This window comes from Suncus etruscus, chromosome 4 (genome assembly GCF_024139225.1).
Source record: "Suncus etruscus isolate mSunEtr1 chromosome 4, mSunEtr1.pri.cur, whole genome shotgun sequence".
In the NCBI taxonomy this organism is placed as follows: domain Eukaryota; kingdom Metazoa; phylum Chordata; class Mammalia; order Eulipotyphla; family Soricidae; genus Suncus; species Suncus etruscus.
Genome location: NC_064851.1, coordinates 111242924 through 111256248, shown reverse-complemented (window position 1 = coordinate 111256248; position 13325 = coordinate 111242924).

The following is a 13325-nucleotide window of genomic DNA, read 5'->3' as shown; positions in this document are numbered from 1 at the left end:
TAACACGTTTTTTTCCCTACAGTGGGCAGATAAACACCCACAAGGGATGCACCTGGAAATTAGTTCCCCTAAAAATCGTGACCAAACACTGTAGTTATATTATCAGCAGTAACCAAAAGGGCTAATATTTTCTAAGGGTAGTTAAAATCCATAACTGACATTTGTTCTATTTACCTCATGAAACGCATCACCATTTGTGTTTGCAACTGTTGTTGAGTTGGACAATTCCTATACATACATCAGTGTCTGACTGGGTTTGCCTCTCGGCCCTTTCATTGAGTTTTTAAGGGTATCCTTTTTTTTTTATCTGGAAAACGGTGGAGTTGGACTGGTAAACTTAAATTGCGTTTTCTTGATACTCTCCAGGCCAACGAAATACGTTCTGTTTGCCGTGTCTCATTCATTTAGCAGAGATTGACCAGAAAGGCACCTTAGTAAGTAGATGATCAAAAAACTAACATTTAATTCATATTCTGAATTAATTTCTGTTAGATTTCACACCTGAAAATTTAACTTCACGAAGTAACTGTCATGCAAATACTGTTGGTGGGAACTTAAATCTGGAGGTATCATCTCAGAAACTGGGTATGTTTTCAGTAAGGAAGATGCAATTATTCTGCAGCCACAGCCTGGCTTCACCCTGTACTTCTGATAGGTGAAGCTATAGTGGTCGAGATGCATGTCGATAGTCACCTATGTTAGAAATTATTTGAGAGATTCACCCATTTTCTTGGAGCCCGATGGGAACAATAAATAGAAAGTCCTGATGAGCACAGCGGAGAAGTCTTTTTAAACGTTTATTTAGGGCCAGAGAGATAGCATAAGGGGTACCTACTCAGGACCAGGAAAGCTCTGGTATGGGAATAAAAACCTCTGTCTCAGGAACTATTTGGGTATGCTTATTCATTCAGCTTTATTTATCATAACTCATAACTATTAAAATATGCTCATTTTGATGACACAAGTCAACCTTAAAGTCAGCATTTCAAGACATCTTGTTAAGTGTTCATAAAGACCCAAGGCCTCAGATTTAGTAAAAAACTTAAGTGATTGACAATGCCTGAGCCAAGAGATTATTCTGGGATGAGCAAATAAGTGCAAGACATCTATGTGAAGTGGCTCAGAAATGAGTCAGTTTGACAGTGTAGCACTTACACATCCCTTGTCTCTAGTAGTTTAAACTAGATAAGCAGTTAGAGCAATGTTTTCCTACTCCAATTGGTTTCTTTATGCTTAATGAACAATAATGAAAATTTCAGAAATTCCTTGGGATGTCATAGGAAACCGAATTGTTTTGGATTTTCTTTCCTGGAATTATTTCACAGTTCTTTGGGTAGAATTGGCTGGCCTAGTGATAGCAAGAGTTGAGCTTTAAGTTTATAATGTTTTTCTCCTCCTACTAGTCTGTCTAAAGTTTAGTAATCTATACCTTTAACACTGGATAGTGGTTTAATTTTATAATACTTGGAAAGTAAAGTAGGATGGGTTGAGGGTGGGTTGAAAACCCTAAGCTGTATACTTTGGTAGGAAATACCTCTCCATTTTGGAAGTTTTTCCTGCTTGAGCAGGAAGCCTGAGTGCATTATATCCTGCTGCCCCTACTTGACAGCAACCCATTTCAAAAAGGTATTGCATGTTTTTGATGCAATTTGGGAAATTGTTTACTTCACAAATACAAATGATAGTTTAGAAAGGAATAAAAAAAAACTCATGAATACATGAAAAGTGTTCTAAGATTTTCATAATTGCGATAATCAGAATTTTTCTAATGACATTAATTTTATGAGTGAAAGTGAATTTTAAGAGATTTTCAGATTTATGCTTTTTATGTGAAACTGCTAAACTAAAAGCAAATGGATGAAGTACCTTTAGTAAACTTGAGTTGATTTTTCTTTTTTGGTAGGGTTGGGGATATGGGCGTTGATTATTTCTTCCCAACCAGTCTTTTCCAGAGACTGCTCCTGCGGCCTAGACTGTAAGCCCACAGTGGCAGTCTTCTCCCACTGATCTTTGTATCTTGCCCAGCGCCTAGCACAGTGCCTTGCACACAGGAGGCGCCCAATAAATGCGAATGAATGAATGAGTCCATCATGTTTTTCTTGAGGACTGCTTTGCACCTGACACCTTTGCAAGCTCTGCTGTTGGCATTCCACACTCCCATTGATAATAAATATGCTCATTCTTGCCCTTCAAGGAAAGAGTTCCGTCAGTCAGGTGATTCTCCTATACTGGTTACTATAATCCAAGTTTGAATGAGTCCTGGGCACTGAATGTTGAGCAGCACTGGGTTTAGAACTTGTGGGAGGAGCTGGCATGTCCACTGTTTACTTGCACATGGTACTCCAAGGGCTGAACTGGGCTAGCTGCGGAGGGCAGAGCCTTAGACTCTAGGGTCCGAGTTGACACCCATGTCAGAGCCTAGAGTCAGAGACTGATAATTCAATATGCAAAAGGGAGTTTATTTGGTTAACCAACATCCAGCGGAGTTAACTAGGACCTTGAAGCGAAATCTCAGTTTTATAGGCATTACAAGCATTTAGTTAGTTAATACAAACAGTTCAACCTTTACAGCATACATAATTGCCCTATATCTTTCATCATATACATGATTGGCTTATATCATTTTGTGAACAAAACACATTTCTTAGCATTGATGTTTCAACTTGTCTGAGACCCATCTGACTCAACTTTAGTTGTCTAGGGAGCCTTGACAGGTGGAACATTTCAAACCCCACTAGTTCCTCTATCCTAACAGAATAGGAAGGGATACTTGCATTTCCTTGGAGGGTACATTTTGTGGGTTTATTTGAGTTAACTCCCTTTGCCTTGACTTAGAGTGGAAATGAGTTAATCTCTGCTTTAGCCGAGTGGAAAGTACCTAAACTTTTGACCTGCCTCAAGAAGAACTACTTTACTAAGGGCTTTGGACCAAGTTGGTCCAAGGCCCAGGGGGCTTTGTTCTCACAACCATCCTCGATCGGCTCTCTGGCATGTGAGCAGATAAAACTAGGACACTCCGTCTTTCTTTGACTTTAAGAATGTCAACACCAATTTGAATTTGTGATTGGGTCATAATACAGCACAAACTTCATTTGAATGCCCAGTTTGCTGGGTTTGGTCTTATTAAATGACACTGGGCATTGTAAATATACATTCCACTTTTCTGGGAATACTAGTTAACAAAAATAATTTTTAAGTGTTTGATTCACACCTTTGCTTTCACTGCTCCTAAAGACAGCCCTTTACTAAGCCACTGGGGATGGAGGAATAGTGGGAAAGGCTCAGGTGCTTAGTTTAGTCAGCTACTCAGAAGTGCAGAATGTGATCTGTAACCAGAGCATATTCCAGGTTGACAGTGTGTATAAATGCAAGGACTTCTGGGAAGATCTTCAGGTGGCCAGTGGTGCCTCCCAAACTACTGATGGCTGAATGCACAGGTTTTGGAAGAGCTACTGGTCACTTTTGGCTCAGACTTAACCCCCTTGGAGTCTGATGTTCCAGCACGTCATACCTGATTCATACTGAAAGCTTAATTGAGTGCTTTTTATTTTCTGTAATTATCTGACAATAGGTTTGGAAGCCCATAGTTACTTCTCTGTTCAGAAATTAGAATATTTATTTAAAAGTTTGAAGTTTACTTAGGGACCACACTACAATGATGCTCAGGGCTTACTCCTGTTCAACTAGTAGGTTGCAGAGACCATATGGAATGCTGGGGATTGAATCTGGGTCAGCTTTGTGGAAAGCAAGCACCTTTCCCACTGTACTATCATGCTATTCCCTTGAATACAGTTTAAAACACATGATTTATGTCTTGCCCATTTTCTGATGTTTACAATCATATTTTAGATAGAGGTGTCCTTAAGAATAATTATTTAAGGACCTAACAATACTGACTTGTAATTACAATTTTGCTATAAGGTTTATGAGTAATTTTTGGTTACTAGATGCTTACTATCACATCTACCTTAGTACATATTCTTTTTTTTTTTTTGGTTTTTGGGTCACACCCGGTGGTGCTCAGGGGTTACTCCTGGCTGTCTGCTCAGAAATAGATCCTGGCAGGCACGGGGGACCATATGGGACACCAGGATTCGAACCAACCACCTTAGGTTCTGGATCGGCTGCTTGCAAGGTAAGCACTGCTGTGCTATCTCTCCGGGCCTATTAGTACATTTTCTTAACTCAGCCTGAGGCCATACCCAGTGGCATTCCTGTTACTCCTGGCTCTGTGCTCAGAAATTATTCCTGCCAGATTCGGGGGACATATGCGATGCTCGGGATCCAACTGGGGTTGTCGGCATGAAAGGTAAATGCCCTACCTGCTGTGTTATTTCCCTGATCCCTGTTTATTTTTAAATGTTTCCTTAGATATTCCTCCATCCTCTTAACAATTCCACCAAAGGACATTGCTGAGCCTACTGCAAATCTATCTCCCTCCCTCCCTCCCTCCCTCCCTCCCTCCCTCCCTCCCTCCCTCCCTCCCTCCCTTCCTTCCTTCCTTCCACAAAATTACTATACTTCCACCATCACCAACTTGCTCATACTTCACCACTATCCTTGGGTGGCTACTAAATCTTTCCATTGCTCCCTCTGCAGTTTGTAGTTTCTCTTAAAATCAAAAGCCCCAGCTATTGTCATCTGATGATTACATCCTCCCTGGACTTCATGGTGCCTGCCCATTCTTGGCTGCAGGACATCATGCATGATCATAGTTGTGTGATATTCCATCATATATGTACCAGCATCTCTATCCATTTGTCTGTTGCGCATTTGGGCCAGCCAGATTGTTTTAGTAGAGGACATGAGAGCAGGACTGGTTCTCATAAAAATCTGGCTTTTTTACAGAATGTGACTCTGGATGAAAGCACTGCTTTTACTTAAACACCTAAGGCTGTAACTCCTAATCTTAGAGGATTTGTACTTTTACTACATTATACCAAGTGATGATTTTTAAGAATGATTTGCTTTTATTTTTGCTTTTGCAGATTTAAGTTTATATCAGACTCAGGATGTCCGCTGAGGTTTATTTTATTTCCTTAGGAAAGTTTTTTTCCCCCCCTAGGAAAGTTTTTATTGTCCATTTGGATTTCTTTGATAGGAGGCCTTTTGGAATCTCTTCCCTTTACTACTGTCTATCTTGATTCCTAGAGTTTATATATATATATATACTCAATGGTAGCCCTAGTTTAATGATTGTGCTTTATATGCTGGCTTACCCATTTACAATTCTATGGTTCCTTATGTAAGTGAGAGGCTATAATACGTCAGTCTTTTGAAATTTCAAACTATCCTCCTGGCTTCTGTGGTTCTGTATCTAAAAGTATCCAAAGGCACAGGTACCTGGATTTGGATTCTAATTATGCCACATTCTTTATTAGTTTTTGTTATGTTTGAGGACCTCACCTGACAATACTCGGGGTTTACTTCTGGCTCTGCACTCAGGAATGACTCTTGGAGGGCTCAGGAAACTTTAAGATACTAAGGATTGAATCCAGTTGAACCCAGGTTCACAGAGTGCAAAGCAAATGCCTTACCTACATACCTAAGATGATGACTCCTAATCTGTTGCTCCAGATCTCTGACACTTTCTTTTTTTTTTTTTTTGGTTTTTTTTGGGTCTCACCCGGCAGTGCTCAGGGGTTACTCCTGGCTCCACGCTCAGAAGTCGCTCCTGGCAAGCATGGGGGACCATATGGGACGCCGGGATTCGAACCGATGACCTTCTGCATGAGAGGCAAACGCCTTACCTCCATGCTATCTCTCCGGCCCCAGATCTCTGACACTTTCTAACCTGGTGAATTCTAGTAAGTTTTTTTTCATTTGGCCAACAGGGTAGCCTGCTTATAGAGAATGTGTGATGGCAGTTGAATTAGTTGTGTGTGCCTGGTATTGTATATGTTTGGCTTATATTGATCTAATTGTTATGGTTTATCAGCGTGTACTCATTTCTATAGTATTTTGAAAAATAAACATTTTGTAGTATATTAGTTTCATAATCCCTTGTTAAAAAATGTTCTAGTTGGGACCAGGCAGTTAAGTCAAAGGACAGAACAAGCTTTTCACATCAGAGCCCTGACATGGTCCTTCAGCAATCCCCTGAGTACTGCTGGTAGTGAATTCTGAATCCTGAGCACTGACGTGTGGCTATGAGCCCTCCCTAGCCCCCATTTTTTTATTTTAATTTTCAAAGGTCAAAAACTAATAAGAATCAAGAAATTTAAAGTCAAATGCCAGAGCAATAGCACAGGATAGGGCTATTTTCACTCAAGCCAGGAGGGATTTCTGAGCGCACAGTCAGGCGTAACCCCTGAGCATCACAGGGCGTGGCCCAAAAAAAAAAAAAAAAGAAAGAAATTTAAAGTTTAATTACCACTATCATCATGACCAGCTGTAAGAGTCTTGATAGTCATTCATATCCAGCAACCTTTAATTCTGTCCTTTTTACCAGATGCTAGTTAGCCACTAGACAAAAGCAAAAAGACACACTTCTGTGCTTGTGGAACTTAGATTCTTGTGGGGACAAGAGAAAATATCTGAAATAGAAATTTTATTTCACAGTGTTATAGATACTGTGGATAAAATACAGAGTGTTGGGTGGAAGTATCAGAGAAGAGCTCTTAAGAGAGGATGGTTGAGCCATGGAAGAGAAACAAGAGAAACTGTCACAGATAAGATGCTGAATCAAGAACATTTACGGGACAGGACCAAGTACTACAGAGTGTGAAAAAGGGGGTTGAGAAGTTGAAGGCAGTGTCTGACTAGAGTGGGTCTAACCTGGGTCTAGTTGTTTCTAATGCCAGAGCTTTTTCCAAGTTATGTTCATTCACCTGTAGCTTCCTGCTCCACCTGCCATAGGTGATGGCATAACCATAAGTTTAGGGCTTACTCCTGACAGCACTTGGAATCAATCATTTCTGTCAATATTCGAGGGACTAGATAGGTTACTGGGGATCGAACCCAGATTGGCCATGTGCAAGATAAGCGCCTTCCCCACTGTGCCATCTCATATTTTCTATATAAGTGGAATATTTTGAATTAAATGTAGCCTGTGAAATAACTAAAACAGGACTTATTTTTCAGCAGATGGAGTTTGTCTAGTTTAAACTTCACCTTTGTGATACAATTGATTGACTTTCACGAAGGTTCCATATACACTGTATTGACAGATCACACATTGGGCAGGAATGGATTTTATTTCAGGAAGCTAAAAATGAAATATCTGGTTTCAAAAGATAGTTTCAAATATCTGGTTTCAAAAGTGTTCAAATCAATGTAGTGTGTAGAAGAGCCCTGTTTGCTTGTGCTCTGGTGACCTCTGGTGTTTTAGTTGGAGATTACAGGTAATAGTTTATATAGTTGTTTTTTAAGTAGCCGTTTAGGGCACTGAAAAGCATAAAGAAAAGATCAACCACAAAAATAGCTATTCACCTTTGTTTCATTTACTCTCACTTCACATAAAATTCACGTCGGGTCTGGAGCGGTTGTGCAGCACTAGGGCGTTTGCCTTGCACGGACCTAGGACTGACCTCTCGGTTCGATCCCCTGGTGTATCATATGGTCTCCCAAGCCAGGAGCAATTTCTGAGCGCATAGCCAGAAGTAGAAGTAACCCCTGAGCATCACCAGTTGTGGCCAGCACACACACACACACACACACACACACACACACACACACACACACGAGCAGTTTCTGAGCGCATAGCCAGAAGTAACCCCTGAGTGTCACCAGGTGTGGCCAACACACACACACACACACACACACACACACACACACACACACACACACACACGAGCAATTTCTGAGCGCATAGCCAGAAGTAACCCCTGAGCGTCACCAGGTGTGGCCAACACACACACACACACACACACACACACACACACACACACACACACACACACACACATTATACCCATTAAGAATAGGGTAAGCAGGTCCGGAGAAATAGTACAGTGGTAATGTGTTTTGCCTTGCACTCAGCCAACCCAGGATGGACAGTGGTTCAAATCCTGGGATCCCATATGGTTCCCTGAGCCTGCCATGAGCGATTTCTGAGCACAGAGCCAGGAGTGACCACTGGATACTGCAAATAAAATAAAATAAACTAAAATGGGATAAAAGTAAAAAGTAAAATAAAATAGGATAAATGTAGATACTCAGTTTTATTCTATGTACCGCAGGATTTTATTGTTAGATGTTCATTTGATAAAGAACTGATGACAGTAGACAATTGGTTTTTGTTTATCAAAAATACTTTGTTGGTTCCAGGACAATAGCACAACCAGTAGAACTCTTGCCTTGCATTCAGCAGACTAGGGTCTGATTCCCAGAACCCTAAATGGTCCCTAGAGCCTGACAGCACTGCCCTGTTCCCTCCACAAAATACTTTTTTTTTTATCAAGTACATGTTGAAACTGTACTGTGTGATTGATTCCAGATGAACATACTTTTCTCTCAGCATCTTAAAGATAATTGACACAGTCCACCTTTATCCCTAAGATTTGTATGTTGAAATTCTAATTCCCAGTAATGTGAGGCAGGTAAAGTGGGGCTTTTGGAGGTGATCAGATTAGGATAGGTAAGAGAGATAAAGCCTTAGTAATGATATTAATATCCTTATAACAGAGGTTCAAGAGAGGTCTAGAACCTTCTGAGTGGATATCAAAAGAAGTCTGAAGCCTCAAAGGAAACCTTACTCAATATTCTGACTTCAGAGCACTGAGATATAAATTTATAAGCCATCCAGTATGACATATTGTAGCTTAAAATCTAATAATTTAATGAGTGTTTAGTCTCTCAGTTTTCACATCAATTCTATAGTCTAAGTCTTAAGAAAGGCAGCTGATAGATTGAGATTAAAAATATATGATGGGTTGCAGTGATAGTACAAAATTTAGTTCATTTTCTTTGCACATGGCCACCTGGGTTCAATCTCTGTCACCCCATATGATCCCTGAGTTTACTAATAGTGATGTCTGAGTGCAGAGCCAGGAGTCATCCCAGAGTATCTGAGTGTAATCCCTAAAACATAGAACAAGTATACAATTTTGGAAAACAAGTTTCAGATTGTCTACCAAATGGCTTGTCAGAAAAGTTTAAAAATCCTTAGGCAACATTTTATGGTGGAGAGGTAACATTTACATTTCTTTCTATACCTCAAAACACAATAAATTATTTTCTTAATTGCTTACTGGGAGAAAAATTTATCATTTTTACACTTTATAACCATTCTGAGATGGAAACATTCAGTGGAAGGCTGCTCTACTCTCCACTGTACCATCAAGGCTTTGAAACAACTTGCAGGGTTTTTTCCTATTCATGGTTTCTCACGTCCTTGCTAACATCACATGATTTAGAAAAAAAATTGTAATCCTTCCTCTCTTATTATCCTCAGTTGGGAATTTCATGAGCTTGATGCACTCCTTTATTTTATAATATGATGTTATTTCAGAGACTTTACGTTAGTGTATTTACATTTTTTTTATTGTTTTGGGGTTACACCCAGTGGTGCTCAGGGGGTACTCTGGCTTTGTTTCAGATACAACTCATGGCAGGTTTGAGGGACCATATGAGATGCCGAATGAGACCTGGGTTCTGTGTGCAAGACAGATGCCCTCCCCATTGTGCAATTGCTCTGGTCCTTCGATTAACGTTTTCTATCCTGCTCTCTTCTGTAAAAGCCAGGCCAACAATACTCTTATCCTTTAAAATGTCACTTCTCTTATTTTACCACATGTGAAATAAGTAAGTACCAACTCAGATAGTACTGAGAAGTACTGAAGAAAGGTTGACATGGAGTTTAAACAACCTTGACAAGACTGAAGTATAATGAGTTCTGTTCTTTCCAACATTTGAAATTAGAATTTAATACCAGCACCCCATAAAAAAGCTATAGTCCTTTATAGAGTTTTCTATATTGGAACTGTTAAGTCCAGAACTCAGGATCCACTACCCAAAGACCACTGGGGAGATAGGTAGTAATGTACATACAAGGGAGTTTATTCCAGCATGTGGGGGTCCAACATCTCCTAAGAAATGAGGACCCTGAGAATGGCTTATGATGCAGTTTTAAAGGATACTAAGGCTCAGTCTGGGAGATTCCTACCTCTGGGCTTTCGATCTTTAAAGTTAGTTTCCCTAGTACAAGGTTGGGCTAGGACTGATTGTAGTTCAAATGTAGCACCAGACAGACAGCTGGGTGGGATGCACACCCCAGATCCAGGGTATGGTGTCTTTTGGCTGTCAGCTGTTTGCTGTTTAGCCTTATATGACTGTATTTTCTGGCATTTATCCCTAGAATCTGGTTCCAGGAACTGGCTGTTCTCTGGGTCTAGTCTTTGTACCTTAAAACTGCAGCCTGTCATGACTGCACTTAGGCTCACAATAAAGCCAGGTTTACAGTAGTTAACTTTCTCTAGCAAGCAGAGTAAGCAATGTAATTTCTAATATTCTCAGCAAAGGCACATCATATTCTAACATCAACATTTAGGTTACAGTTAATTCTAAATCTTAGATTCTAACAGAACCCATTTTCTTTTCTTTTTATTTTTTTTATAACCCATTTTATCTTTTTTTTAAATAATGAATTAACATTAGGGGCATATACTTATTATCTTGTACATAAAATCATCACTTTTGAATTTGGGGGTATCTCAGTAGACCAAGTCAGTAAAGGCTGCTTTCAGGAAGGAAAGGCCTCAGATGTCACTTATATCTGAAATTCTAATGTCAGAGAAGATCAGAGTTCAGTGATCCCGCTGTAACCTGGTCAGTTGTATCAGCTATTCTAGGAAAAGTGCCTCAACATAGACCAAGTCATTTACTTGCTTTCAGCATATTAAGATGTATTTCTTGTACCAGTTATTGGATTTATGAGATCCCTTATTTTTTTTTCCATGTCACTAACCCTTTGTTTCCAAGCAAAAACAACCCACAAATTTCAGTAGATACTTTACACATTTTAAAAACAGAACAAGTCCTTAAGGTTTATTTTTGAAAAAGAGAACTAGAAAGAGAGAAAAAATATATATGCCCCAGAGACAGGAAAGGGAGTGGGCATCAGGGAAGGAGAGAGGGAAACTAGAGACATTTGTGGGGGAACTACCACTGGTGAAGGTTGTTACATTGTATGGCTATTGTAACTCAATCATGAACATTTTTATTTATGAAGGGGGTAAACAGTGAACAACCTGGTAACCCAGGTTTTTTTAATACAATAAATAAATAAATAAATAAAAATTTTAAAAAGAAAGTAAGGGGCCGGAGTAATAGCACAGCAAATGGCACCTTGCATGTAGCTGCCCAGGACAAACCTGGGTTTGATCCTTGGCATCCCATATGGTCCCCTGAATCAGGAGTGATTTCTGAGCATATATCCAGGAGTAACCCCAGAGTGCCACTGGGTATGGACCCCAAACCAAAATAATAAAATAATTTCTTTATCTTGACTTTTAAAGACATAATAAAAAAATAAAGTTTAGATCTTGACCATTTGAAAAATAAAAAAAGTTTACATAGAACCCATATCTCACAAAGGAGCAGGGATTCTGAGCTTTGTATTCAGAGCCTGGGTCCAAGGCTGTTGAGATTCAAATTTAATGTGAATCTCTAGGGCCTGTGAGCAGAGAACAAAACAAAAAAGAAAAAGGAAAAGAGTCTTGCTGTGCTTATATTTAGTATAATTAAAGGAGAGAATTATTTGTCATCTAAGAGAGAATACTACCAGTTATCAGTGACCTTTTAGTTCTGAAAACTGCTGGCCAGTTTGTCCTCTCTTATCTGGATTATGGTTGCTTCAGGATAAATGAGCAAGTCTCCTCGGTGCCACTCTTAAGAAACCAGTTATTTTATCTCCCCTCACCCGGTCTTACCAATGATCTGACCCATTAGCTCGGAAGAGAAGTTTAGAACTACCCTGCACACAAAGGGCATTTTTAAATTCTGACAGCAAAGATGATAACATGGAAGTGAGTACAGCATGTTACAGGAAATTGAGGAGGAACAGTAATAGAGCAAGACACCTAGGAAGTTTCAGCAATTTTGGGATTCAGTCCAGAAGGTCAGCAGAAGATTAAGCAGAACATAGGATTAACATAAACAGCAAAAGAATTGGAAAAGAAAAAGACTCTTAAGAACTGGGGCTGGAGAGATAGCTCAGTGGATTGGGTACTTGCATTGAAGGTGCCTGGCCCCATCCCCCCTCCATTTTATCTTCAGTATCCCATATGCCCCCCTCCCAGCACCACTCAGAGTAATTCCTGAGTGCAGAGCCCAAGAGGGAGGCCTGAGCATTTCTGGGTGGGGCCTAAAACCTGAAAAAACAAACCAAATCAAAACAAAAAACCCTTAAAAACGTGTTAATAAGAAAATGAGCAGTATATACAGTTGCGTTTATTTATTTTTAATAAAAACTTTACTAAAATAATACAAACTTGTATATGCATTATTTTCCATTATTTTTTTTTGTTTTTGTTTTTTTTTTGGGTCACACCTGGCGGTGCTCAGGGGTTACTCCTGGCTATCTGCTCAGAAATAGCTCCTGGCAGGCGCGGGGGACCATATGGGACACCGGGATTCGAACCAACCACCTTTGGTCCTGGATCGGCTGCTTGCAAGGCAAATCCGCTGTGCTATCCAGGCCCCTGTTTTTTCCTTTACTTAAACATCTTGATTACAAATATGATTGTGATTAGGTTTCAGTCATGTAAAGAACACCCCCCTTCACCAGTGCATCATTTAATGTGCACACACATATATTGTTAGAGTCCGAAACTTAGGGTATGCCACCCAAAGACCACCAGGAAGATAGGCAGTAATGTAAATGCAAGGGAGTTTATTCCAGCATGTTGGGATCCAACATCTAAGAAATCAGGACCCTGAGAATGCTTCACAGGCCAAATTTAAAGGGGTAGCTAGGGTTCAGTCTAGGAGATTCCTGCCTCTGTTATTGATCTTTTAAAATTATTGGTCCTTAGTACAAGGTTGGGCTAGGATTGGTTGTAGTTCAAATGTAGGATCAGACAGACAGCTGGGTAGCTGCAGCCCACAGACCCAGGGTACAGTGTCATCTGTCCGTCTGTCAGCTGTTTAGCCTTAATAGATTTAGTCCTGGCATTTAACCTTAGGGTCTAGTTCCAGAAACTGGCTCTTCTCTGAGCCTAATCTTTGTACCTTAAAACTGCAGGGGCCAGCGAGGTGGTGCTAGAGGTATCTGCCTTGCAAGTGCTAGCCAAGGAAGGACCGCAGTTCGGTCCCCCAGCGTCCCATATGGTCCCGCCCAAGCCAGAGGCAATTTCTGAGCGCTTAGCCAGGAGTAACCCTTGAGT